This window comes from Fukomys damarensis, unplaced genomic scaffold (genome assembly GCF_012274545.1).
Source record: "Fukomys damarensis isolate Sample0158 unplaced genomic scaffold, DMR_v1.0_HiC HiC_scaffold_5, whole genome shotgun sequence".
In the NCBI taxonomy this organism is placed as follows: Eukaryota; Metazoa; Chordata; class Mammalia; order Rodentia; family Bathyergidae; genus Fukomys; species Fukomys damarensis.
In genome coordinates this window covers 34,042,097-34,069,232 of record NW_022900917.1, presented here as the reverse complement: position 1 = coordinate 34,069,232, position 27,136 = coordinate 34,042,097, and the positions used below count along the sequence as shown (strand labels likewise).

General features: G+C 35.0%; 1 pseudogene; it reads left to right on the top strand.

Moving 5' to 3' along the window:
* The first annotated feature begins 1,222 nt into the window (after positions 1 to 1,222).
* The window catches only part of LOC104853361, a 53,202-nt pseudogene continuing 27,288 nt past the window's right edge, over positions 1,223 to 27,136 (top strand).

The following is a 27,136-nucleotide window of genomic DNA, read 5'->3' as shown; positions in this document are numbered from 1 at the left end:
TGAATTTTGCTTCTTTCTGTGTATTCTGACAATTATTTGCATATTCAAATTGCTTTACTTAACCTATAACCTTGAGTTCTGGGTTGCTGTCACTTTGATTCTACTGTGTTTTAATAAATACCATAGAACTTGAACACTTAACAAGAAAAGAGCTTTGGTGCCTATTAACAGCTCTGTACACCTAAATATATATTTCTGTTCAAGATAGCTCTGTTTAGCTTCTAACAATTTTATGACCACACAGTCAATATTCACAGATTCCTTTGACAGATGGTGCATTGACCCACAGAGAAGTCCTCTCCTTTTCTTCTCTGGCTCTGACTTTGAGCCTAGTACAGTTCAAACTTGATAAGCAAATTATATAATTGAGAGGAACATGAGGAAATTGTTTTGTACAGGATGAAAACTGACGTTCAGTTGAACAAGTCCTTTCCAATAGATGTAAGCCCGATGGTGTCAAGTAACACAGTGGAGGAGTCGAAAAAACCAGAGCACAATTATTATCTGTCTTATCTCTCAGTGTATGAAATAGTTAGAATGACTAGTTTATGATGGTTAAAAATATTTCCAAATATTTCCATTCCCTTCCTCTGAATTCTCATGCATCCTGTATTTACCTGAAGCACAGTTGGTCCTCTAAAGACCCTGAGAGCTCTCTCTTCAAAACTTTTCAGGATAACATTGTGGACACAAATGCTCTCTTATTCTTTTCTCTGGAAGAAGCCCTTCAGGTAATTTCTGAAGAATTAGGAACTTTGATAACGTTTACCTTTATGTTCTAATGCTTTTTGTTTTTAAGGGTTATTTTAGGGGGTAATGTGAAGATTGTTTAATGATTTTAATTTCCTTACATCACACATCATACCTGATTTTCTTTGCAAAATAAATCATATGCTCCTATGAATCCTTCCTAACCCCCATCTCTAATCTCCACATGCTCTTAGATCTATGACTAGTTGAAATACATAGACTCATGCTGTTCAGTTCATAAAAATTTTATGCTGCGATTCTTGTGCTTGAACTCCAAAAAGAATCCGTGAAGAAGATGGATTTTTTTGTCCTTATAGTGCTTAGTACCTAGTGGGAAACACAAAGAAATAAACAGATCATTAAAATATTCTGACAAAGGCTATGTTAGCATCAATGTTGGATATTATGGGAGTCTGTAACCTAACCTAAATTTGGAGGTTCAAATATATCTTCTTAGAGGAAGTACTTGACTATGACAACTGAAAGATCAGATGAAACCCAAGGTAAGTACGAAAGTGTCACGGATCACAGAAAAGTGGTCCAGCTGGGTAACAGGGTGAAGGGGTGGGTGATTGATAGGGGTCGTTGTAGGTAAATGATTTAGCACATGCAAAGGTTGTAAAGCGAAAGGAACTATGTGCAAAGGCCAGTGTATTACGAGATAAGGCATCTAGAATCATTTAACAATTTAGAGTCTTGAAAGACAAATTGGAATATATTTAGACCTCTGTCTAAGGGAAGTAGGGACTGTTGCAGAGGATTTTAGAAGAATCATGACAGAGTAAGTGGTGTTTCAGGAGGATCGCTTTGACAGGGTTGTGTGCATAGAACAAACAGGAAACAAAAGCTACAGAAGTACAATGAAATATCCATAGGCCTGCTGAAAACTGAAGAGTGGGAAAGCAGGGAGGCTCAGTTAACACCAGAAGTGGGTTAGCCTCCTTTTAGTACTTGTAAGGCAGAGATGATATTGTCAGCCCGGTATTGGAGTTCCTCCATTTTCTCACCAAAAAGCTCTTGTACTACGCTAATGCAGTTAAGTATTAAATAGAGTTAAAATATTGGGCAGGAAATTTTAAAATGTGAGTTGGTAGGAGTAGAACTATTGGAGGTTGTAGTATTTTCCCCTGAAAATTCACTTATAGCTATGTAAAAATGAAAAGGACAACTGGGCACTTGGTTTGGAATAGTGCTTTACGGGGGGCACAGCTAAAAATATGCTGCCAAGTCTGAAATAAATGAATGGATGGTTTATAAGACCAACTTGGGCAAGGAAAAATTCAAACACATGTTGGGACCAAAAACAATGATGGTGTGGTATGCCTTCATGGTGGTTAAGGATAAACTCTGTTTAGTTATATACCCTTTCGTAGATTTTGAAAAATTCAGAGGCTGTATAATACCTGGAATCCCAAGCAATGCAGTCTAAACTTGGCAGAGATCTGAGCGTGAGAGTGTGCTACTAAGTGGAGCATGTTGTGTGGAAAAAGACATAGGTAAAATCAAAGGGCAATTAAGGTCATGCAAAGTACCAGGTAAGAAAGACAGTGAAAAATTTAGAGGAATTAAGTAGTTTGGGACTGTGGAATGAATTATATCCCAAGCAATTTGATTTTATGGTATGTGTAGCTGACACATGGAATATTGGCACAGGATTGGATATTTAACTGGGAGTAGGATTGAGATGGGAAGTTATCAGGAGGATTAGGAATTAAAAACCATAAATGTGGGCCACTGCATGGACTACTTGCAAAGAAAACACTGGAGAAGGGTTGTGGAAATCCTTATCTATGTTACAGTTCCCAGGAAATGAAAGACAACAGCTATGCGTGGAGGCCATGTGAAAGCTGGTACCTCAAATAAGATGGCAGTTGAGAAGTGAGAGAATGGGCGGTTATTTCGTACCATTAAATCCTACAAATAAGTAGTTAAAGATGGTGATAAAAGTGCATTGTAAAATATTCCTTAAGAAGATCTGAGTGCAAGAAAACCAGAAGCAAAAGGTAGCAATGTAGATTGGGAGAGAAAACGGGTCGGGGCATAACTGGAGTGCATAGCAGCTTAGGTGATGATCAAAGATTACAAAATAGAATCATAATGTAATTAAAATAAATGCAACTAGAAACTAATGCAGAAGTTAGTCAAACAATAGCATCCAGGAATTTTTTCCAAAACAACAGCTCCACTTGGTAATCAAAGGTTCTTGTCTCGTGTGAATGTGCCAAAAAATCTTAAAGACTACTCTCAAAATACACCTAGATCCTGATATTAATTTCACAGGACTGAAAAAAAGAATTATCAGTTGTACTGGATCCATCAATTAGGAAAGAACTCATACTGGTATAATAAAAAAACAATTCTGATTTTCCCCATTTACCCCTGCCTTTTTGTTTGTTTGTTTGTTTTTGCATAGAGAAAACAGAGAAATATTGAAGAATGCTGAGATTTGGGAAAAGTAATGAAGTACTGCAGTTCTGGTCACACATTCAGCTTTATTTCGGCTTCCTCCCATTCATGCTTCTTTTTTGCTCTAAATGAGGAGGATCAAGGCCAAAATAAATTTTATCAGTGAGTAAAATTGTCATCTTTTTCTCTCTCTTCTCCTTGTTCAATAATTCTGAACTAGGAAAAAACAAAAATTATCTCTCTCTCTCTCTCTCCTCTCTCTCTCTCTCTCTCTCTCTCTCTCTCTCTCTCTCTCTCTCTCTCTCTCTCTCTGTTCTGGCTTCTGTAGCTATGAGAATGACAAGACTAGAAGTAAATAATAGATAAATTGTTATGGTTGTAGCTATGGGCAAGAGCTCTTTCCTGGCACACAGCGCTGAATGAGAGCATAGTAAACAGACTTTAGATCCAAACAAGCACAGCGCTGCTGGCTGGAAAGATGTGACAGGGCAATTGCAAATTCATCATATTTTGCTTGTTGATCTTAAGAAGTGTAACTTTTACCAAGAGCATTTATTTATTTTGGTGTTAGTTTTTGTAGATTAGTAAAGCACACTTCCGGGTGTGTCTGGGTGGATGATGGGGACATTACTTTTGATACTATATTCATTCTGTCTTACTTAAATTACATACAATTAAAGAGAAAAGAAAATCTTAAACAGAATGGAATGGTATGCATGGATAAGAAATTCAGATATATTTCTATTTTGTCTCTCTTCATCAAATAGTTGGCCCTGCTATTTAGTTCTAAATAAGATAGACATATAAGATGAATAGACTGTCTATAATTATTCATAGCTGGTATTGTTTTCATATATAGATCCAGTGAAGAGAACCTTTAAGGTTTATTTTATTATCACATATTATATAAAGTAGATTAAATAATTTTACATATAAATAATGTATAAAATCATAAATTCATTGATGTTTGACTGAAATTTAACTAAACAAATAATAGATGTTTTCTTTTTTTGGGGGTGGACACAGGGTCTCCCCTTGTAGTTCAGGCTAACTCTGAACTTATTAGGTAGTCTAGCCTGGCCTCGAACTCACTGTAATTCTCCTGCCTAGCCTCCCAAGTGCTAGGATTACAGGTGTGCACCACCAAGCCAAGCTCTGTTCATATGTTTTAAGAGAAAAATAGACACCAAATAGCAGATTCTTAATTTCCTATACTATCAGGGTCTGATATGCGACAGAGTGAATCACAATTTTAAAATGCGAAGAAAAAATAATCATTCCAAAAACTTTGCTTCCATTTTTTCATTTTCTCATTTTTTCTTTTCCCTTAAAAAATTAAAAAAACAATCACTAATGTACTCTATTATACAATCAAATGTGTAGATAATGTTTAAGGCATAATTTCAGTAATAAAAACCTACAACAATTCGAATTGAGTGGCAGAGTGGTCAGGTGGTAGCTATAGTCTGTCATATTTTACAATTCTCCTTATAAAATAGAATGGTACCGTAGGCTGAGAGCACTGGCTACTCTTGCGGGTGTCTGGAGGGAATAGGAGAAAGTTGAATGAGAAAAAGATTGAGGAACAGGTAATTCTATCTTTTGTTTTTCCACTTGTTCTTTCTCTCCCCTACTAGCCACTTACTTCATCTTAAAGTTGGGCAATCAGAAAACTGCAGCCAAAAAACCACAATTATTTATTTGGCATACTAACACTAAAATTAGTGTTTGTTTATATAACTGTATTATATCTGTGAGCTTGTAACTTACAAACTGGAAAAAATGTGGGAAAATTACTACTACAAATCCCTTGTTAATATTTCTCAAAGGAGGAAGATATGAGTAGGGTCAATGTATAAGTTCATATAATCAGTTTAATGAATTATGAACATCTCTCTAAGCAGTTGACAGATATATTCCCAGTGACTAACCTTTTGTCATTAAACAAGCTACAGAGTTTTTTAATCCAAATTTCTTAATCTATAAAATTAGAGTAATCATCATTCCTAAGTTGTTTTGAAGAGCGTTATGTGGTTTTACAAATTTATGAATCTAAATCAATAGTGGTATGCAGAATGAACTGAATAAGCACTAGCTATTGCTATCATAATCTATTTAAGACCCACATTCATGCTAATAAGGATATTTAAGGTTAATGTGTAACAAAGTATCTATGATAGTTATGGTGCAATAATTTAAGCAGGCTCATGCTTTCTCAGTCAGTCAAATATTTTCTGATTTGAAACTTCACCTCACTGTTTTAATTTCTACTTTAGATTTTTCTTTCACAGAGAGATTTGTTCTTGTTCCTTATCTGTCTCTGTCCATTTCAGCAAACAATTACCATTTTAGAAGCATGATGTTTGGGTTGATAGCTAATGTTCTTAGCTATTTGGAATTTCTGTATTATTACAACCAATCAAAGTTTTTGAGTTGTCGATAGCAATAACACAACTTGTATTTAGGTCTAGCTTTGAACATAACCTCAGAATGAACTGACTTTATCTGGTCTTGATGATCAATAAAATGATCTCGTCTTTCAATGAAGAAATCTGAGTTCACACATGAGAAGGTTTATTAGAGAAAAAATAAAATGTGAGCTTCATTTCTTCCAATCGGTCTTCCTTTCACCATTGCCTGCCATAACTCTAGTCACCCAGTTCTTCTTCCTCCAAGTGCTTATAAAAAAGCTGCTCTCATACAGTGTAGTGTGACTGATGCATCCCAAGTATAATAGAAGCTAAGGCACATTTAACATGAACTGCCTAATGGGAAAGATATTTGCTGTTCATCTACTATATACTGCCAATCATGTCTTCTAGATTCCAGTAACATCTAATTCCAAAGACATGAATAATATAGCATGAACTCCTAATAGATAACCAGATTATACTAATTTCTTAACAACTGTGAATGGAACTGAATACAGACAATCTTCATTGCCTATACAGACATTTTCTAACTCTGAATGGAATCTTCTCCTGTGTGCTGGGTATTCTGCCCAATGCCATTCTTTGTTTATTAGTTAATTAATGTATTTGTTATGTTTTATTTTGTTGTTCCCTTTGAAATTGAAAATGTGTAACAGCATGATGTATCTGGTCTGCTCTGGTTAAAGTTAAATACTGCCTTTTTAATTTTCACTTCTAAAGAAGATATGTGACAAATGACATAGTAATTTTCCTATTTCTTCATGTTCATAAAACATTGATAATATGATTTTTACCTTCCCTTTGTTCTCAATTAAATGAAATGCTCCAATACAATTAACATGCTCTTGCAATTTAGGTTTTCTTTAGAGGTTTCTCTCGTCTCTGATTAACAGCATTTTCCATCCATTCTGAGAACCCCCAACTGCTATTCAGAATGTTCCATTATGCCTGCCAGCTATAAATACAATTGTGAACCAATATCATTTTAATTGTTTCACTAATAACTTGTTTTAAATGATTCAACAGTCATCAGGAAAGATAAGTGCTCTTGTACCCTGCAGGCTTATGGGCATGATGGCATGAGGCTATGTGGAGCGCTGTATCAGAATAATGAAACCGTATGCAGAAGATAATGACAGAGCACTCACATTGCTGTAAAGGTAAATGAAAACAGTAGATCTTCTTTGCTCAGTAATATAACATCCATTTCTAGCTCCCATTTCAATCATTAGGCCTTCCAAATAGATTAATGCACAAATACACATAAGCAACATGGCCCGTCCTAACAGCCATATGCTCCCATTTTTCCAGGAGGGCTGTGAATGATGGAGTTAACGAGCTTTACAAATGCTCTTGTTAATTAACAAAAATTGTTACTTTCTCATTTGATGGGGGGTTTATAAATTAGACTTAATTACACCAGATAATTGCAACTGGCAGCCACTGAGCAACTCCTTCTCATTCTGCTCTTTCAGTGGCAAATCAACAATTGCAACCCTTGCCTATTTGTGTGGATGAATTTAATAAGCAAACAGCCCTTTTATGTTAATGGTTTACTGGCATTCATGGGCCTGGCAGGAGAAATGTGCTGGGGGAGGGTTTGCTAATGGCAGCACATAATCACATTAATTAAAATATAACTGCCATTTAAAGATTTGTAGTGTGGAATTACAGCATGTTGGGAACCGAGAAAATCAAGCTAGAGTGCATATTAGCACCATTACTCTGTGCTCCCTGCCCAGCAGTCAGCAACCTCATGTGTCATAAATGTAATTTATGAGTACTATTTGCTTTGAAATATATGTTTTTAGTTCACTCATTAGAATGTAAAAATTTGTCTGCTTCAGGAGGTTTAAAATAAATTCACTAAAAGCTGAGACCCATGATCTGCTTTTAACAAATCCCTCAACAATGTTTTTTTTTTAATTATGACTTTTATAATTTCTCATGGTAAAACCAACTGTCTCTTTTTCTGAAGACAAATTTAAGACATGGTGCTATAAATTATGGACTTTTAGTTATGCTTATATAATTTCTTCTGATTTTTATTGGGTCTTTAATAAATAGGATCCTCAGTATTGTCTCTTTGTTCTTAAGAAGGTTGGTGGAAACTGATAAATGCTTTAAAGTTGGGCGCATGCAGAGAAGAGAGTTGAGCAAATGTCTTGTAAAGCTTTTCATTAGCCTGTCTCTGGGATCCACTCATTAGTTTTAAAGCTGTCCTTGATCTAAATCAGTCCCATTTGTATTTCACCTACAAAGAGGCTATGAATGTACCCAGGATAAATTGCCAAGAGACCACGACAACAGAACAGTGCTTAATTGATTCTTAACAATGTCAAAAGATTCTAGCTTCAGTAACCAGCTGACTGTGACCAAATTTCCCATTACTCACAATCTTATATCTTTAATAGTATAAAAATTCACAGTGAATTTTTGTTTTGCTTTGTTCAAGCCATCCATGAGATTCCCCCAATTGTAGAATCACAATTTTAGCCTTAGTAGGTAAAGTTGACATAAAGTACTATTTACAAATCATGTGCTGGGACAGCTTTTCAAAACCAGTAATTTGAGAATGTTACAGCTAAAGAGATGAGCATTTTATCCAGTCTCAGTATACATTGGCCCAGCCACCCTATTGAGAGAGATTTTCATGTGAAGTAGAGTCATTGTCAGCAGTATTTCTCAAGCTGACCTTTGTATTGTTTATGAAACAGTGCTTCTTGAAGCAAAGGATGCTGTCCCTTATATTTTTAGCCTCATGCGGTTTCAATAAGCTCCTTGGAAATCAAGATAGGGTATAGAATTTTCTGGCAACTTCACTCATAGATTAAAGAAGATGTTAAAATGCAGAGGCTATGATACTGTCCCCATGTTAGTAGTTATATGTTGCAAATTTGCATCTACATTTTCTGCTAGCTAATGGCATGTGATTTTATAGTAGATCTTTATGACAAGGGGATGTTTCTACCTACAATACAGAACTTTTGCTAGGTTTTGCTTTTATGGTAGCACAAATCTTCTCAATTCAAATATGTGGCCTCTCAAAGGAATATGGCAAGTGAAACATTATTTCCGGTGTTCAATGTAGTTATTGTGATAACCATAGGATTTTATTCCTTGAGTGAATCCATGGATGATGCAATACAATCATTTAATCAATTATAAAATTGAGGCCTGAACCAAACCATATGTGATTAGTCTGAGGTTATGGAGAAAATAAGCTCAATAATGTGGAAAGCTTGGGAAAAGTTCTTAGGTTTTTGATTTCTCATCAGTTTTTCTTCTAAGTTGTTCTCTTGGTTGTTCTTCCAGAAAAACTAAGATTATCTCCGTTTGAGGTTTTGTTTTGGTGTGGTAGTGGTGGTTGGTTTCTATGTTTTGCTGTCATTTTGCTTTAATTTGATTTACTAAAAATGCATTGTTATGCCCTTGACTATGAATTGAAGGATCACATTTGTGAAACACAGGGCCCTATACTAAAATTGTATAGTTTGTCAGGAAAAAAATATAAACACAAAATCAATTTAAGGTAAGATTTTTGCATTAGCCCTTTTCCCATAACTGAGGCAAAATACCAGCACCCACAACATAAATGAAGCCAGGTTGGTGGCTCACAGTGTAAGTGGACTCAGTCTACATGTGGTTCACTGGCTATAAGGCAGAATGGGAAGGCATGGTGGAGGAAAGCTGATCAATCAGGAAGCAGTGAGAAAAAGAAGGGAGGAGCTGTGGGCAAGAATACATCCTTCCAAGTAATGGCCCAGTGATCCAGATCCAGCCAAATCCCACCCCTAATAACACATTCAGTTATGCACTAAATAGTGGATTAATCCACTGAAAAGTATAGCACCCCCATGATCTAGTCACCCAATTTGAACATATGAGACTTGTAAGACATTTTAGCTTGAAACCATAACAGATTTATTTGGCATTTTCAGAGATTTCAATCACTTCACTGTTCCAGGTACATGGTAAAGTAGAATATCACGTCAGATAGGATGTGGTGGAGAAAAGTGGTTCACCTCACACTGAACAGAAGGTGGGAAGAGGAGGTAGGAGTAAAACACACTTCTAGGCATGCCCTCTGTGATGTGATAAACTTCCTCCAACTAGGTCCCACCTTCTAAAGTTTCTCTCACTTCCCAATTATACCATTATCTGGGGTCCAAGCCTTCAACACATACGTCTTTGGGAAACAATACAGCTCCAAGTTATAACAACTAAGCAAATGATAAGCTAAAGGAGTGTGCTTGGTGTATCCGAAATATAGAGATAGGGCCGGGGATTTAGCTCAGTGGTTCGGTGGCCTGCCTCCCAAGAGCAAGGACCCGAATTCGATCCCCAGGACCAAAAAAAAAAAGAAATATAGAGATAATCTTCAAATCCAAAGAGGAAGAAATAAAGCATATGTATAGAACAAAAATATATGAAGGAGAATGGTGTATGCCATGAAATATGTGTGTCTTTGGGCTGGGGATTTAGCTCAGTGATTCTACCGCCTGCCTCGCAAGGGCAGGGTCCTGAGTTTGATCCCTGGTACCAAACTTTTTTTTAAATAATTAAAAAATATGTGTGTCTTTGTACCATTGGATATTTCAGGAGACCAAAAGCATGGCAGGAACAGGTATAAGGGCTAAATCCCATGACATATATAAGGCATTGGATCAGATGATGGAAAATCATCAGAATGTTATCCATATGAGGGTGACTTGGTCAAATGCGTATATTACATTGATTTTATGTGATAATTCAACAGATTTAATGCTATAAAACTTTAAGCAGAAAAATGTCAGGAAGATGTTGAGAGGAAAGCAATAACATGAACACATAGGAAGAAACATACTTGGAAAATGTACAAAGAAAAATTTTCAGGACTTGAATACATGCTTACTTGTAAGGAATCAGGGGTGAATAACATATCTCTAATGCATTTCCTGATGCTTCTGATGTAGATGGTGTCTCCATTGGCTCTAGTCCTATTTTCTTTGATTTCTGCTCTGATTTGAAGATGAAACAACTTCAGGTTTGATGTAGTGTTTGAATACAGTATAGTCTGAAATTAAAACAGGCAAGTTTGGAGTAAAACAAACCTGAATTGAGGTGCTCTATCATTTTTCTTACTAATTGTATTATACTTTATAAACTGGCTATTCTATTTTGAAAATATGAGCTTTTAGATTCTGTTTCTAAATCTGTAAAATTATGGACTGGGGGGAGCTAATAATGAAATCAAGAAACCAATTTTGTAAAGTACTTAGGATGGTGCCTGGAAAGCAAGTGATCAAAAGTAGTGTCTATTATAATCGTTGCTTCTTAAGAAGTGGAACTAAGGGAAACTCACAAGGCAGCTGAAAATTTCTGTTTAGGCATCTCTACTTTCAAGATCATGAATACTTTTTTTTTTGGCACCCTTAGCAAATGGCAAGTATTTGATTGATAAACAGCAAGTACTTAAATATTTATCCAATGCATGCACAAATGGATGAATGTCAATATCCATCCTCCAGCAGATAAAGAGGACTCCAACTTACTGTTACCATCATGTATTTAAACTGAAAGAAACTTTCACCTGCAACACTCCACGCTCCACTAAATGTTAAATGACAAGGCAGAGTTTCCAGTAATGAGATTGGGGAATGCCATCACTCCACAGGCACTGAAGCCAGGTTCATTGCAATTCAGCAGCATAGCATAGGGACATGGCAGGCTTAATTTAGTGCTATCATTATTGTTTTTATATGAAAAGGGAGTTAGAATTGGAAATAGCCACTCACGAGCTTTCCTGGAGTGCCCTTATTCCAGGAATGGGTAAGTGGTTTCTTTGGGCCCTTCCTGACATCTAGGTCCCATGTACCAATTTTCTGCGTTACAGGAACCTGGCAACAGATTATGCTTGTCAGGCTGGTAAAGGTGAGGAGTATTTCCCAATTCTGTGTGTAAAGGTGAAGCTGAGTCCCTATGAAAGTCTGCCTTCTGCTTAGAAAATGAATTTTGAAACTTAAAATAGAAAGTTTCTAGGGATCGTGTTTTGGCCTCACATCCACCTTCACATTATTCTAAAGTGTTTTCAAGTAAGTATTAGATTTCTTTTATAAAATGTCTCATTGTGCATTAATTAGGTAGTCCTTCTTTGCATAACATAGCACGGTCAGAAGCACCTATTAGATACGGCATCACCTGTGCTATCATACTAAGAGCAACGGAAGCACAATAGAGTAACAAAGCATCAGCTGAAAAATAGAAATAACCTAGAAATTGTTCAGAATACTGGGAAGTGATTAAAATATAGGGACTTACAATTATAAACCCTGTGGTTCTTTACCAAACAGACTAAACGACAATGCCTTGAATGACTACCTGGGAATACAAAGTGGCAAATCGCAGCAGATTTCGCTGCCATGGCTAAAACAGACTCTCTGACGGGTCCAAGTTTTGACACCTCCCAAACTTGGCAGTTCTTCCAGAATTCTAATTCAACTAGAAATAGCATAATCTAAGTGAACACTTGACTCAAGACCATTTGTCAAGAGTGAAAAGTAATGTCTGCGAAGGCACTGTGCCTAATGCTCCTCTACCTACTGCTCACTCACAAAGACAGGTGTGTGCCTTTTAGTGTCCCCTGTGCTATGATTGCATTTTTATTTTTTGCTAAGTTTGTCTTAGTGAAGTGTTTTTAGATATATGCATACCTATCTATCTACCTGTCCTTCTATGCTAGTCTGTTACGTCCCTGAACATTAGAACATTGAAGGAATTCTTAAAACATAATACGTTCTCTATGAATAGTACAGAATTGTAGATGGAGGGGATTTATCTATAGGTTTAAATGTTTTGATTTACAGAAATAGAACAACAATAAAAAATGTTTTATTTTATGATTTTCCAAAATAAAATAGCTGGCAAAAAAATTCTATGAACAATAAAACTACTGAAGAAATTTTATTTATCCATCTTGCTTGCTTAACATACCTCTTCTAAAACCTTTGATATGATTAACACACCAATTTTTCGAAATATTAACTGCAGAAAAACAACAGAATTATCTCTGAGATGATCAAAACTCAAGATGAAAATTCCCACTAGATACATGAAAGAAAAGAATAGGTTTAAACTTCTGACAAGTATAACAGAGTATTCAAACCAATTTCTTTTTGGCCCAGTTTCAAGTACAGAATAAAACAAAGAGGTTCATAGAAGTAGAAGCATTGAAATGCTTGGAGAGGTATTGCAAAAGCAGTGGCAACAGCAGCATTCCTGAAATAGAGAAGGGCATAACTCTTCTTGCTGTTCTGCTTTCAAGCTGTAGTCTGAATCAACCTAAGTTTTAAATAGAAGGTGAGCCTCTGAGAAAAGATATGGGATGAAGGAGGACAGCCTTGGCAGCAGTGGCCCTTGTACCAACAACAAGGGATGCAGTAATTCCAGCACCAGCAGGATCCAAGCCAAATTGACTGGGCTGCACTGGCTCAAGCTTGGATTGCCCAGAGAGAAGCTTCAGGACAGCACAGCATAGTAGAACAACCACCAGAAATATGCCAAACAGACAAGGTAATCTACAATGGAATCTGGGTTTAACAATCATGGGAATTTTCAAGGAGATTCAAGCTTTAACAGAATGTTGGCAACCAGAATGGGGAATGCATCAGCAACCCCCACACCCACCTCCAGATCGGCCATGGATGACACCAACACCAGGCTCAGTGGACATTGTTTCTCCTTCCGAAGACAGCAAGTCAGGACAGTGGGAAATTTGCCCCTGACAACAGGCATATATTTAACCAGAACTATCAGAACTTTGGTAGACCGCCTGACAATTTTGCAGTGGGCCCAGTGAACCACTTTGATTATCAGCATGGGGCTGCTTTTGGTCCACCACAAGGTGCATTTCATCCTCTTTATTGGAAACCAGGACCTCCAGGACCTCCAGCACCTCCCAGAATTGAAGAGAAATGCCGTCATCAATCAGGGATTGGCAGCGGTCACCTATTGCTCTTCCTGTGCAGCAGAAGCCTCCTCAAATCAGTTCAGTAAAACACAGTAACCTTCCAACGTGTATTTGTGAAGGTCATAAAAAAAGGAACATGAAAAGCAAAAGAAATTAGAGAAAGGTAGGATGGAACAACAACATTCACAATTGTCCAAAAAAGAAAAGAAGGCCACAGAAGTTTCTAAAGAAGATGATGGCCCTCATTTACCTCAGAGAAATAAATTTGATAGTGATGAAGAAGATGAAGATCCTGAAAACACCGAGGCTGCGAGCAGTGAAAAAGTCACCAGAAGTCCATCTCCAGTTCCTCAAGAAGAGCAGAATTAACCAGAGATGACTCAAGTAGGGAAAGAGTATCAAATGATATTGCTAACAAAAATGCTTCTGACTAAAATTCTTCTGGATGTCACAGATGAAGAAATTTATTACATAGCCAAAGATACACATAGGAAAGCAAAGAAATCTCTTCCAAAGCAGCTGGCACAGTCCAGTGCACTCTGTTCCCTCACTGCACTCGGTGGATTGGTTGGTTACGGATCAGGAGACAGTAAAGATGAGCAGAGTGCCAGAGGCTCTGAGTCATCTGACACTGATGATGAAGAATTATGGCACCGAATCTGGCAAAACAAGGAGCTTTTTGGAGAAAATAAAAAGAACAGAAGCTGTACATGATAAACAGATTGAAGATGAAAAGCAACAGTCAGGAAGGATTGCAAAAGAGATGAATGAATTGATCCACAAAGAGCAAAATAGTTTATTGCTTCTAGAAGCAAGAGACGCAGATGGTGATGTGGTTAATGAAAAGAAAAGAACTCCAATTGAAACAACATCCATTTTAGAACCAAAAAAATGACCATAAAGATAAAGAGAAACAAGGAAGGAGTAGACCAGGAAGTTCTAGTAGTAGTTCCAGTAGCAATAGCAGGAAGAGTAGTAGCAGTATTGTCTCTAGTTCTAGCTCAGGTAGTAGGCACACTTCTCCATCCTCTCCCAAAAGAAAAGAGCCATAGTAGGAGTAGATCGCCAACAAGTAAAGCTAGACATAGCAGAAGTAGAAGCTACTCTTGCAGAATTAAAATAGAAGTAGGGCTAGGGTGAAGATTAGAAACAGGAGGAAATCTAATAGAAACAGCATTGAAAAAGAAAGAGGATGAAATCAGAGTTCTTCCCGAGAGAAACATAGAAGTAGAAGTCAGTCAAGGGACAGATGAAACAATTGTTCCAGTCGCAGTAGGAGTAAAGATAGTCATAAAATTGAAGATCAACGTGGAAATCTTAATGGGAGCAGTCATAAGCATAAAGGTGAGGCTAAAAAACAAGAAGGGAAAAAGGAGAGGAGTCACAGTATAGGTAAAGATAGGAAAAAGAAAGACAAAGAAAGGGAGCATGAACAGGATAAAAGAAAAGAGAAAAAAGGGAAAAAAAGATTTTAAGTTCAGTAGTTGAGATGATAGATTAAAGAGGAAAAGACAAAGTGAAAGAATATTCTCTAGGAGAGGTTCTATATCTGTTAAGATCATAAGACATGATTCTATACAAGATAGTAAGAAAAGTACTACCAAAGATAGTAAAAAGCAGGGGATCCCAAGTTGATCCCTGAACCAAGAAAAAAAAAAAAAAAAACAGAGAGAGAGAGAGTAAAAAGCACTCAAGCTCTGATCCTAGGGGAAGGAGCAGTTCTGAATCTCCAGGAAGTAGCAAAGAAAGAGTTAAGAAGGCTAAGCACAGTCTGTCGCATTCCATGGAGAAATCCCAAAGGTCTGGTAAGGCAAGCCGGAAACACGCAATTCTTAAATCCCAGTCAAGATCAACAACCCCTCCCCGTGGTAAGCACTGAGGAATGATGTGGCAAGAATGCCACGATGTTTTTAAAAAGCCCATGAGTTTTAAGGGCTTGTCTCATTGATGCACATTGTGGTTGTGTAGGTGAAACCAGAATCTTTATTTTTTTTAATCTGTAAATAAGTGTACTTTTTGCAAATGTTGCTCAAGTTAATAGGATTTCTTTGTATTACATTTTTTTTCAAAAAATAGTGCATAAGACTGTAAACATCCCATTTTCTTTCAGCTGTAATGTTCTTAAACTTATTCTTGAATGTGCTATGATACCAATAAAACTCTTTAGTTCATTTTTGTTAAACTCTTGCACCTTAGTTTTATAATTTTAATCTAAGGAACATACTTTTCTAAAAAAAAAGAATACAAGGAAGAAAATAAGGTAATTATCAACAATACTTAACTTCTCACGTTCAAAGTGCAGTGTAGGTTCTTACATGAAGTATACACTAAGTGATTATAAAGGGTGTTCTGCCACCTGTTGCTTCTCACTCATCTGCAGTCAGACTTGACGGTAGGGCCCCTAGACAGGAAATCTTTAGAGGTACTGATCAGTGTCCTTTGTGAGAAAATCAAGAATTCTAGAAGCAAAACACAGCATATAATGGTTACCCCTAAAGCACGTAGAAAGTTTGGATTTATGATCCCTGGAATTTTGAAAGTGTGGACAGGTGTTTGAATTTTATGGTTGAATTCCATTAGCATTTTATTGACCTGAGCTGGTAGAAAAAAGAGAAAGAAGGCAATTGAGAGAAAGCTACCTCTACTGGTGACATGTTTTCCAGGGGACTAGAGGTGGACCCACGTGAGAGAGTCTGTCTAGACTCCAGAAACTTCCTCAGAAAAACATTAAAAAGGAAGATGTATCACTCACTAAGTAGGCATATGTTGACTGAGAAAGAGAAAAATCTTTTAAATGATCATATGGAAGAGATTATTCAAAAGCATAGGAACTGCAGATGAAGACCTCTAGTGAAGCTTCAAATATAGGCAAGGAAAGGAAGAGCCATACTGAAATTAGGTTATACTCAAAAGGCTCCCATTGCTAGATCACAGTCTAATCACCTTGTAAGACCTGAGACACTACTTCCTTGTGACTCTCTTTCCCCGGACTTTTACTTGGTAGGACCTGAAACATATATATGACAAATGAATTAGAAGGAAGAAGCTGGTGGACCTTTCTGAAACTCTATCTGAATTAATCAACCCAAAGATTTGAATGGGAAGCCAATGGGAGAACTTATTAGTTTCTACAGCCACCTCATTCTATGAATGAGTCATATGTTTCCAAAAGTTGCCAAAAGAGAACTTGCCTCAAAGCAGTGCTATCTAGATACCATGAATAGCTCAGAGACAACCTGAGTGCATAGGCACTACTGTTCTGCAGGCACAAAAAATAGTGTGTGTGCATTTCCACACACTTGTGCACAAACACACAAGTGTGTCAACAGGTCTGATAAGGAAATATATATGGGAGAAAGGAAAAACTCATGCCCAAATATTACCATCTAGTTATTTCCCCTCTGTTGAAGAATGGAGGAAAGGAAATTTCTTCATGCTATCTTCTCCATTCTCACAGTAAACAAGCCCAACTATTCCTCAGGAAAGAACATCATATTTGTCATCATTGCAATTTTGTGTTAAAAGAGCATACTGAAAGGCGTACAAACCCCACCTCTATTCTTTAGAAGTATTTCCATTGATGAATTCTTAATTTTAATTTTATGAATTTATTATATTAAACAATGAGTACTTAGAAAAAAATATCAAAAAATAATTGAATTTTAATATTTATTGAGTTTATTTAAAAAGAATAAAAAATTTCAACATTGACTGTTTTTGGTTTACAAATTCTAAAAATAATGACAGAAAAATTCCTCTATACATGATGATAAAAATACCAATAGAACTCTACAAGAAAATAATCTTTACTTCAATTATCATGCCCAAGGCAATCTTTGCTTATGTAAGCAGTATGTTTCATATACACCTATTGTTTAAGCTGACAGCACATGTGCTTGACTTTCCTGTCTTTTTTTATGATATTCTTGACATCGCATTGGTCTTGCTATTTTTTCAGGAGGCTGTCATATTACACAATGTGTACTTAACAGGAATATAAAATGTCAATAAAATAAAGTATTGAATTCTTAATATGTTACTGGTTTAAAATAAATGCCCAATTTTCACATCATCTGTGTATCTGCTAACAAAACCTAAGAAATGGCATCAGAAATGAATTTCTGTATAAACTACAATGAAAATGCTAATAGATACTACAACAAAAGCAGTCTTTGTTTCAATTGTAACACCCAACACAATCTTTACACATAAAAACTGCATGTTCCTTGCACACACATCTCCCTTACACTGACAGCACATGTGCTTAGCTTTCGCCTTTTTGAAGGATATACTTGACATTTTGCTAGTCTTGCTGTTTTGTCAGGAGCTTTTTACTATATTGTACAATCTACATTAGCAAAAACTATGATAACAATAAAGTAAAATATCAAATATGTGTTGAGGGCTTAAATTAGCCATCAACATTTTCACATTAGCTGTGTGCCTGCTTTCAAAACTTAATACATACCATCAGAAATAAATACATATGTGAACTATAATGTAAATACAAGTAAAAACCTACCACACAAATAATCTGTTCTTCAAGTATCGCACCGAAGGCAGTCTTCACACTTGAAAAATTGCACGCTCCATTCACAAGTATCACTTACACTGATAGCATGTATATTTTGTTTACTTGTCCTTTTTTGTAGTGCATAGGTGATGTATTTTTATTTTCCTGGTGTCATAATAGGTCTTTGTCATGTTTCACCTGTCTGTTCAACTGTGAGCTTACAGTGTGCTCCACAGTTGTTTCGCATAATTCTCTGGGCAGAAACATTTTGTTCTTCTTCTTTTGTAGATGATTTCTTTTGTAAATGATTTCTTTTGAGTTCCAGTCAAAATCCTCTAAGAAAATTTCTCCATGCTATTTTGCACTTGTTATTTTCTTTGTAAACTATCAAACTATTCATGTCACACACATTTAGAATGGAGTAAAACACAACCATTGGCCAGTGTTTTGTTTTAAGTGACATCATAGTTGCTGCATAATTCATATAAATATGTACTTCACCTTTAGTTTTGTTGTAAAAAACTTACCATTTTCTGAGTTTGATCCCCAGTAGAAAAAAAAAAGTTATCATTTTAGGCTTCAATTTTGCCAAGTTTTCTCTGTCAGTTTTTCCAGCATGTTGACAGCAGCAGTATCAGTTTGTTTTTCTTTGCCATATGCAATGCCAATATTATATCTTTTTGAAATTCAAAGAGTGTATTATACAATTTTCTATTTTGAAATTGAAACATTTCATTGAGAATTTCTGCTTTACTGTTGCATATAATTCCTATGCTGGTCAATTTGTACTCTGTTATTAGTCTGAAACTGGTAAACCAAGTGTCCTATGTGACATTCTGAGTAGTCTGGGAGATGGGAGCCACAGGTCTGTTCGCAACATCATTTGGTTCATTATTATATGAATAAAAACCTGGTGGCTGAGTTCCAGGATAAATTTCTAAATTTAAGGTATATGTCTTTGCATCTAGCAGGGCATATATTTTTATACCATATTTTGAAGACTTTTTTGGCATATACTGCCTAAAGCTATAGAAACCAGGTTTTTCATGTGCTATTGTACTGCATTGGGCTACTTTTAAAAGAAAAATCAAAATAATACTTTTTAAAAAACAAATCCTAAGCACAAGAAATTCAACAATGGGCATTTCATGTGTAAAACTCACCTGTTGGAGTTCCTGTACACACCTTGCCATTCACCTACCATGTGGGTGAATACACAGATAGGTTTCTGTTTTCTTCAGGCATAGCTACTGTGAGGCACACCCCAATTCCATTATGGAAGATTTGATATTTGCACAATAGAAGAATGGTATTAGTGTATTTTACCACTCACAATGCTCAGGGATACATACATAGTACATGGAGCTTTTTGTGGGTAATAATCTTGAATTGACACATTTGCACAGGTATACACATCTTGCCTTTAATTGTACCAAATAGGTGAACATAAAGATTGCTTTCTGTCTCCCTGAGTTGCAGCTACTGAGATGCATAGCTGGCTACAATTAAGCTAAATTACATGATTTAATTAGAAATGTATATGCTCCAAGGGCTTATAATAATCTCCAAACAGTCTTCCACAGAATCAGGAGATGGTAAAAGATGAACACTGTAGTAAAAATAAAAACATATGAGGAAAGGGTTTGAATATATTCTTTGAGACAATACTATAAAAAAAGGTGCATCATTAGACAATTGATGTATTTTCCACTAGGAAAAAAAAAGAGTGAATAGAAAATAGAACAGATTCTAACATGGGCATATTTATTATTGAGAGATATATGTATTCACTCAAAAATCAATGAATATTATAAAAATGCAATTTTATTTATATTGAATAAAAAAGAAAGAGTAGAAAGAATAAATAGCAGAGCTGTTAAATCCAAAGACAAAATAATTTAGTGGTAAGTTAATTCGAGATTTTCTAGCATAAAAAAGTACATAGAGATAAACAGATTGAATAAAGAAAATATAGATAATTCAAAGGATTGATTCAGAAGATCTACTTTTATTAGACTTAATGTTAGGCTGCTTAGGAATATTCCCCAAATTTCAACGGCCCACCACGTTGAGGTTTTCTGTTGAAAAAGCACACATCTGCTCTAGGTCCAGACTATTCTCCATTGCAGCATCCTTCATGTACCAATCCCCGCTTTCAAATATATGAAGAGGCAACATCATGATAGAACTGCACATCACCTTTTCATCACTGTGAAGTTTCTTATCCAAGCCTATTTTCCAGGAGGAAGGAATATAGTGCTTGCTTGTGTCCTGGAGGAAAGGAATCACCAGAGTCCAGACGGGCAGAAAAGAATATAGACAAGAAGTAATATTCCAAGATATAGTAAGCACTAAACAATAATTATTTTTCATAGATACAGACATCTGTCTTCGTCTGGTGAGGCTTCTCCAATTTTAGTATATGTGCTGCTGAAGTGAGCATTGGAGAGGTTTCTCTAAAATACACATTACGTCCTACTACTGTTCAATTTGACTACCAGATGCCAATAGTGCTGCAATACCAGGTTTCAACAGTGTTTCAATAATAAACCAAAGCACCAAAAAGATGGATACATTGACCTTACTAGACTCAAGTTATTAACAAAGGGAGGAGGGACAAACCTGATGAATCATGAACAAGTTTGACCAAGAAAAAAATAAAGTGTATAAACAGAAAAAAAAAATCTACATTAAAATATAACCATAGGAAAAAAGTTGAAAAAATAAGAAGTTTAAGCAATCTGTTTTATTTCAGATTTTATATTTACACCTATTTTTGTTCACAACTAACTTTGTTAACAGCTATTTTTTTACAGTTTAACTTTAATGTTCTCTTTCTTTTTTCCCAATAGTACATTTCCTATTTTGTATCACTTTTCTACATTATTATTTCCGTCTTTTTTTGTTTACAATTTTATTTACACATCTTTAACTTCAGGAAGTCTTATTTTCATTCTGTTTTCAAACTTATTCAATTATTTAAAGTTTTGTATTTCAAAATAAAACATTAAATGTAATTTTAAATAACGTGGACTGCAGCATGCCTTTTTCCTTTCATTTTTCACTCAGTAATTGTGTTGATAATAATTTCACTGAGCTTTCAGGGGATAGATTTGGTTATATAAGATGATAAAAATGAATGATTTCTTTTTTCATAGTAGTCAAATAATGTAAAATATAATAATTTCATTTTTTTAGACTGAAATGAAGCTGCTTTTGTGTCCTGGAAGAAAAAAGGTTGTGAAAGAAATGTAGATGATGAAAATAAATTTTCTCAGACTACTGCATACAAAATTATATACTTTAAAAGCATTAACTCAACCCAAACTGCAGCTCACAATTTTGTCTAGTTGAATTGTTAGAACCTAAAGAATTAACTTCCAATACACAATTTACAAAAAATTCTGCTTCCCTAATAGATACTATATGTTACATAAAATAGTCACTATTTTCTTTAGTATCTGCATCCTATTAACATAAGTTTTTAATTTACTTTTATTTAATTCATTTTATCTTGGGTTTCATAATTTTAGACACATTTTTACATTTGCACAGGTGTAGATGTTTTCATCAAAATGTAGAAATATTTAAATTTCTCTCAAACAGACAAAAGTGGAAGAATTATGAGGATACATATTCATTTAAATGTTAAATGAGAACAGTTTAGAATGAGGTAAAATTCAGTATTAAATTTACAGCAATACTTATATGCTTACATAAAAGAGAAAGCAATTTTCAAAAGCTACAAAATACAATATCAAATGAAATATTTTGTAATAAAGATTGACTAAGGCAAATACTTTTTTTCTCACAAGATAACATTTCACTAAATTGTCATTCAGAGTCAGTGTTCCCTGTCATCAAAATTAATTGCTATCTATTCTGATAAAAGTTATTGAAGAGGTACAAGAAAAAGGAAAGACAACACTTGCTCCTGGGTAGGAAGAGTGAACATAATGAAAATGGCCACACTACCAAAACTGCTGTACAGATTCAATAAAATTCTAATTGAAATTACAATGGTATATTTTGCAGAACTACAGAAAATAATTTTTAAAAAATCATTTGGAACCACAAGGGACCTAGAATAGCAAAAGCCATTCTAGGCAACTGAGACATGACAGAGTGTATCACAATCCCCAACTTGGAACTCTACTATAAAGCCACTGTGATAAAAGCCATGTGGTACTGGCAAAGAAACAAAGCTAAGGATCAGTGGAATAGATTGGAAGGTACAGAAACAACTCCAGATGTACTCAGCTACCTCATCTTTGACAAAGGAGTCAAACATCCTCAGTGGAGGAAAGATAGCCTCTTTAATAAATTGTGTTGGAAAAACTGGATTTCAACCTGCCAAAGATTAAACAAGAACCTTATTTTTCACCATGCACTAAACTAAAATCCAAGTGGATTAAAGATCTAAATATTAAAACAGACACACCAAACTTACTGGAAGATAAGTTAGGTAGAACTCTCAAAGACATTGGCATAGGAAAAGATTTTATGAACAAATCCTCAGCATCATGGGAACTTGCACAGAGAGTCAACAACTAGGATATTATTGTATTAAAAAATGTTTGCAGTGAAAGGGAAACCACCAACACAGCTAAGAGACAACTTACAATGTGAGAAAAAAAATTTACCAGCTGCTCCTCATACAAAGGACTACTATATAGAATATATAAAGAACTCAGCCCCCCTCTAAATATAAAGACCCAATTCAAAATTGGACATCTGAAATGAACAGACATCTCTCAGACAAACAAGTAAAAACAGTAAATAAATATATTATAAAATTCATCAATATCACTGGTCATTCAAGAGATGCAGATGAAAACAACACTGAGATTCCACCTCACCCCAGAAAGAATGGCTGCTATCAAGAAATCAACGCTTAACAAATGCTGGCAGGGTTCTGGGGAGAAAGGGGCTCTTCTCCATTGTTGTTGTGAGTGCAGACTAGTGCATCCACTGTGGAAATCAATATGGAGATACCTCAAAAAAACTTGTATTAGAGGTCCCATTTGACCCTGCTAACCCTCTGCTGGGTATCTTTCCAAAAGAATTAGAATCATACCACAGTGATATATGTACACCCATGTTTATATTGGCACAGTTTGTAATAGCTAAAACTTGGAAGCAATCCAATTGCCCATCAACTAGAGACTAGATAAAGAAGATGTGTTTTTTCTATAGAATGGAGTACTACTCAGCCATAAATAATGATAAACTAGATAATTTATAGGTAAATAGATGCAAATTGAGGCCATACTTTTAAGTGAAATAAATAGGATGCACATATGTAAATACAAAATAATTTATCTGGTGTGAAAAACTAAAATTGTAAATAAGGTTCAAATTGTATAATGGGTCATGTGATAGGAAGAAAGGGGCTAAAGGAGTAGGAGAAGTGGTAAGGGTAGGGGAAAGGAAATAAGGAAACAAAAAATCTGAGAAAAGGAAAAATGGAAACAAAGTCTTTGTAAATAAGGAAGGGTGGGTGGTGAAGGGAGAGTAGGGGTATGGGGAAAAATAAGAATCAAGATACATGTAAAGGTACAAGATCCCAAGGATGAACGTATCGGTACTGTATACCTAAAAGTCCCAATAGACAATGAAAAAATTAATTGCTAACTGCAAATGTTTATCTATTAATGATATTATAAGCTTTTACCTATTTCATCTTTCAGTATGAAATACATGCATGTAACCTTTAACACAGCATTGCTTAAAACACTAGTTTAACTCCATTATTTTGATTTGCAATCAGAAGGCACCCAGGAAAGGTGATGTGATCATTGTAGACCAGCTGTAGCAAATACTCACTGCCTCTGCCAATCCACTAATGAATGAGTGTGCCATGTCCTAATAGCTTTATGTATGGAAGTAGAAATATCTGATTACCACTATTTTTAGCATTTTGCTTTTCTAATAATTTAGCCTGTAAAAGGTTATAGCTTATGAGCAGTGTAAAAATAGGAAACGGGCTCTATTTGGCCTGTGAACTTCAAGTTGCTGACCACTGATTTGGAGCCCAAGGAGTTTTCAATGAATGCCTACTTTTTCAATTTTCATGCCCTCTTTATTACCTTTCTAATGAATTTCTGCTTCTCTAATTTTCACTTCTAATACCACTTGTGAAATTCTTCTTTTTCCTCATCAAATTACCTTTTCTCTTTATAAACAATTCTTTCTTAATTTCTTATTTTTACTTCTTCATGTTACATATGTTTTTCTATATAACCATACTCTTATTTTTCTTCATAGAATTATTTGGCATCAGTTTCTACCCAGAACTGCCCCATTAACTCAATGCTATATCCTAATTCAAATTACCGAAAGGGGACTTGATTGATCATATCCATTATCTTATCACATTGATGTGATATATAAATCAGAATTTTCCCAGTATTTGATTTTTCCTTGAGTTCGGAGTACACCTTCCATCTAACCAGATGCGTGAATATCCTCTGGACCTAATTGTATCCATTGCCTCCATAGAGACAGTGTGGCAGGTATGTCTGCTTTGAAGGAACCTCCAAGTGAGACTGGATTTTAAGGCTCAGTTTGCATGTTAAATGTAAGTATTTCTTATTCCACCTTTTTATGTAATATTACCTTTTTTTAGTATTGCCTGAATTATTGGACTAAGTCTTTGACCATTCCGTAATATATTTTTAACATAAAGGGGTTCAGTTTGTCAATTGTTAAGGCATAGATAGATAGATAGATAGAACCCACAGTCAATTTTTAACATTTAACTCAAGCCAGTTTCCTATGAGCATATGTCAAGATTTTTTTTCTTTAAGTTTATTGGTATGTTTGAGGTATACAATATAATGACATTCATCATTGGGAATTTGCACTTCTACATAATCCATCTGGGTTCTTATTTTTGTCCCATTCCCTTATCCTCCTTTCAACCCTTCCACCTCTCCCTATTTACAAAAACTTTATTTCCTTTTTTCATTTTCTTATATCATTTCCATTCCTTCTTTCCTTCCCCACTTGTTTTGCTTCATTTATGGTACTGAGGATTGAACCCAAGGCCTCACATTAGGTAAGCACAATAACAATGAACTATATCTACTAACCTTCCATTTTTGTTGCGGTTTTGAAACCAGCCTGTGTAACATAGCTCTTGCCTATCTCTTAATAGTTTGGCAAAAATCTCCTGAAATACTGACCAGGCTCATTTAAGCTGTGTATTTTCCAAGCTGTACTATTTGGCCATAACGCCTAAGTTTTCTTGTGGAAAGATCTCTCATTATTCCATAGTTTCTCTGAGATCTACACTTAAGAAAATGTAACATCTTTTCAGGGAAAATTAATTTAAATTATCTAATCATCTTTATAATTTAAAAATTGATGACAAACAATGATAAAATCTTGCTCTTGATTCTGTGTTGGACTGGAGGTTGCAAGCAACCTCCATGCAAGATGCTTTATAATGAGCATAGGACACTTTGTCCTTGACTAACCAACTCACCCCCTGTCCCTGCACACAATCTTTTTAAAAATGTATAATTTAATATCACACACAAACACCATGTTGGGCTGGATTCAGATGCTTCACTCACAATTATTTTCCTATGTCTGATATTGATATGAACTTCACTCTTTTTGTCCATTTTGAGACTCTAACACTCTACAATTTCTACATATATAGTAAAAAAGCTTTGCTAAACATTTCTGCTGTGACTTAAAGATTGTGTGGCAGGAAAAAAAGAAAGGGATCTAGGAATAGATATTAAAGCCTTTATGAACAAGGGAACCAGACTCCAGAAAGATTATGCCAGAAATTTCACATTGAAAAAAATCCAGCTGCTCTGATTTTTCACACAGGAAGACATACAATAATCTGGTGTGATAGGAAAAAAATAAATTTAAAACAAAATTATTACGGAAAAATACATATTGCCATTAATCCCCCTGAAAATGCCCTTTCCTCTTTGAACATACATATAAGACATTCAGGAAAGAGGACTTCCAGAACTGATTCAAAAAGTGACAAAAAATTATTAGATGAATGTGTTTGAAATGAGAGGGAAATATTTGGAGGGGATTAATACAAATGTGTCTTTAACTATAAAACTTGTTTAAATGTTCAATGTATATGTCCCTCATAGAACTATCTGCTATTTGATAAAAAAAACATTGTTATTAATGAAGCTACAAATTTTAGCATATGTTTCCATCAAGACAACACTATTATATAAAATTATCATCTCTACTAATATGCATATTATATAGCTCTGTTTAATTGCTTAAATGATGTGACTAGTTTGTTATATTTAATATGGAGATTTTTGTTCATTTTTTAGAACAAATTTCAATTTTGTTATGTTAAAACAAAGTTGTTTGACTATTTTTACATTTTATTTAAACCAGTTTCAAAATACAGTTAACAAAGTAGGAGGATAAACACAGTTATTATGTTCATTAAAGGTGCTTTTTAAATGCCAAATGTGAAGAAATTTAAATTTATATTCATTCTAGAAAATGTGCTAGCTACTTAAAACTTATACTTGAAGGGCATTTAAAATCCTACTGCACATTTACAGAAAGAATAATAAAAATGATATTAAAAATTTCATTCTATTAAAAGAAAATGTTAAATAAGCATCTATGTTCAATACCTAATTTTAAAATTAAAATTTGTAAAATATTTCTGTATTTATTTGCCTAAAATATTATTTTATAGTTATTTTCATCTCACTCTAAGTGAAAGTTTGTTTTAGAGCTCTTTTTCTTCATATTTATAGCCTTTACTTTTCTTTGGAAAAATCCCAGATCTTTTCTGACACTTAATGTAAGGCTTCCTCCCCAATTCATAGTAACTTTTTATAGTCCCAATCCACTCTTGCAATTAATATCATAAGTTTATACTGATACTTCTCTCATATCATTGAAGAACAGAGTTGGCTCTAAATGTTTATATTTACTGTATAAATATAAAAGGAAGGGAAACAGATGGGATCCTGGGGGTAAAAAATAATTAAAATATGCTTATATCCACACAATGAATTATTTTTTTGTCAAAATAAAAGTTTAGGGTTTTTCACATTCATATATTCATTTGTGAAC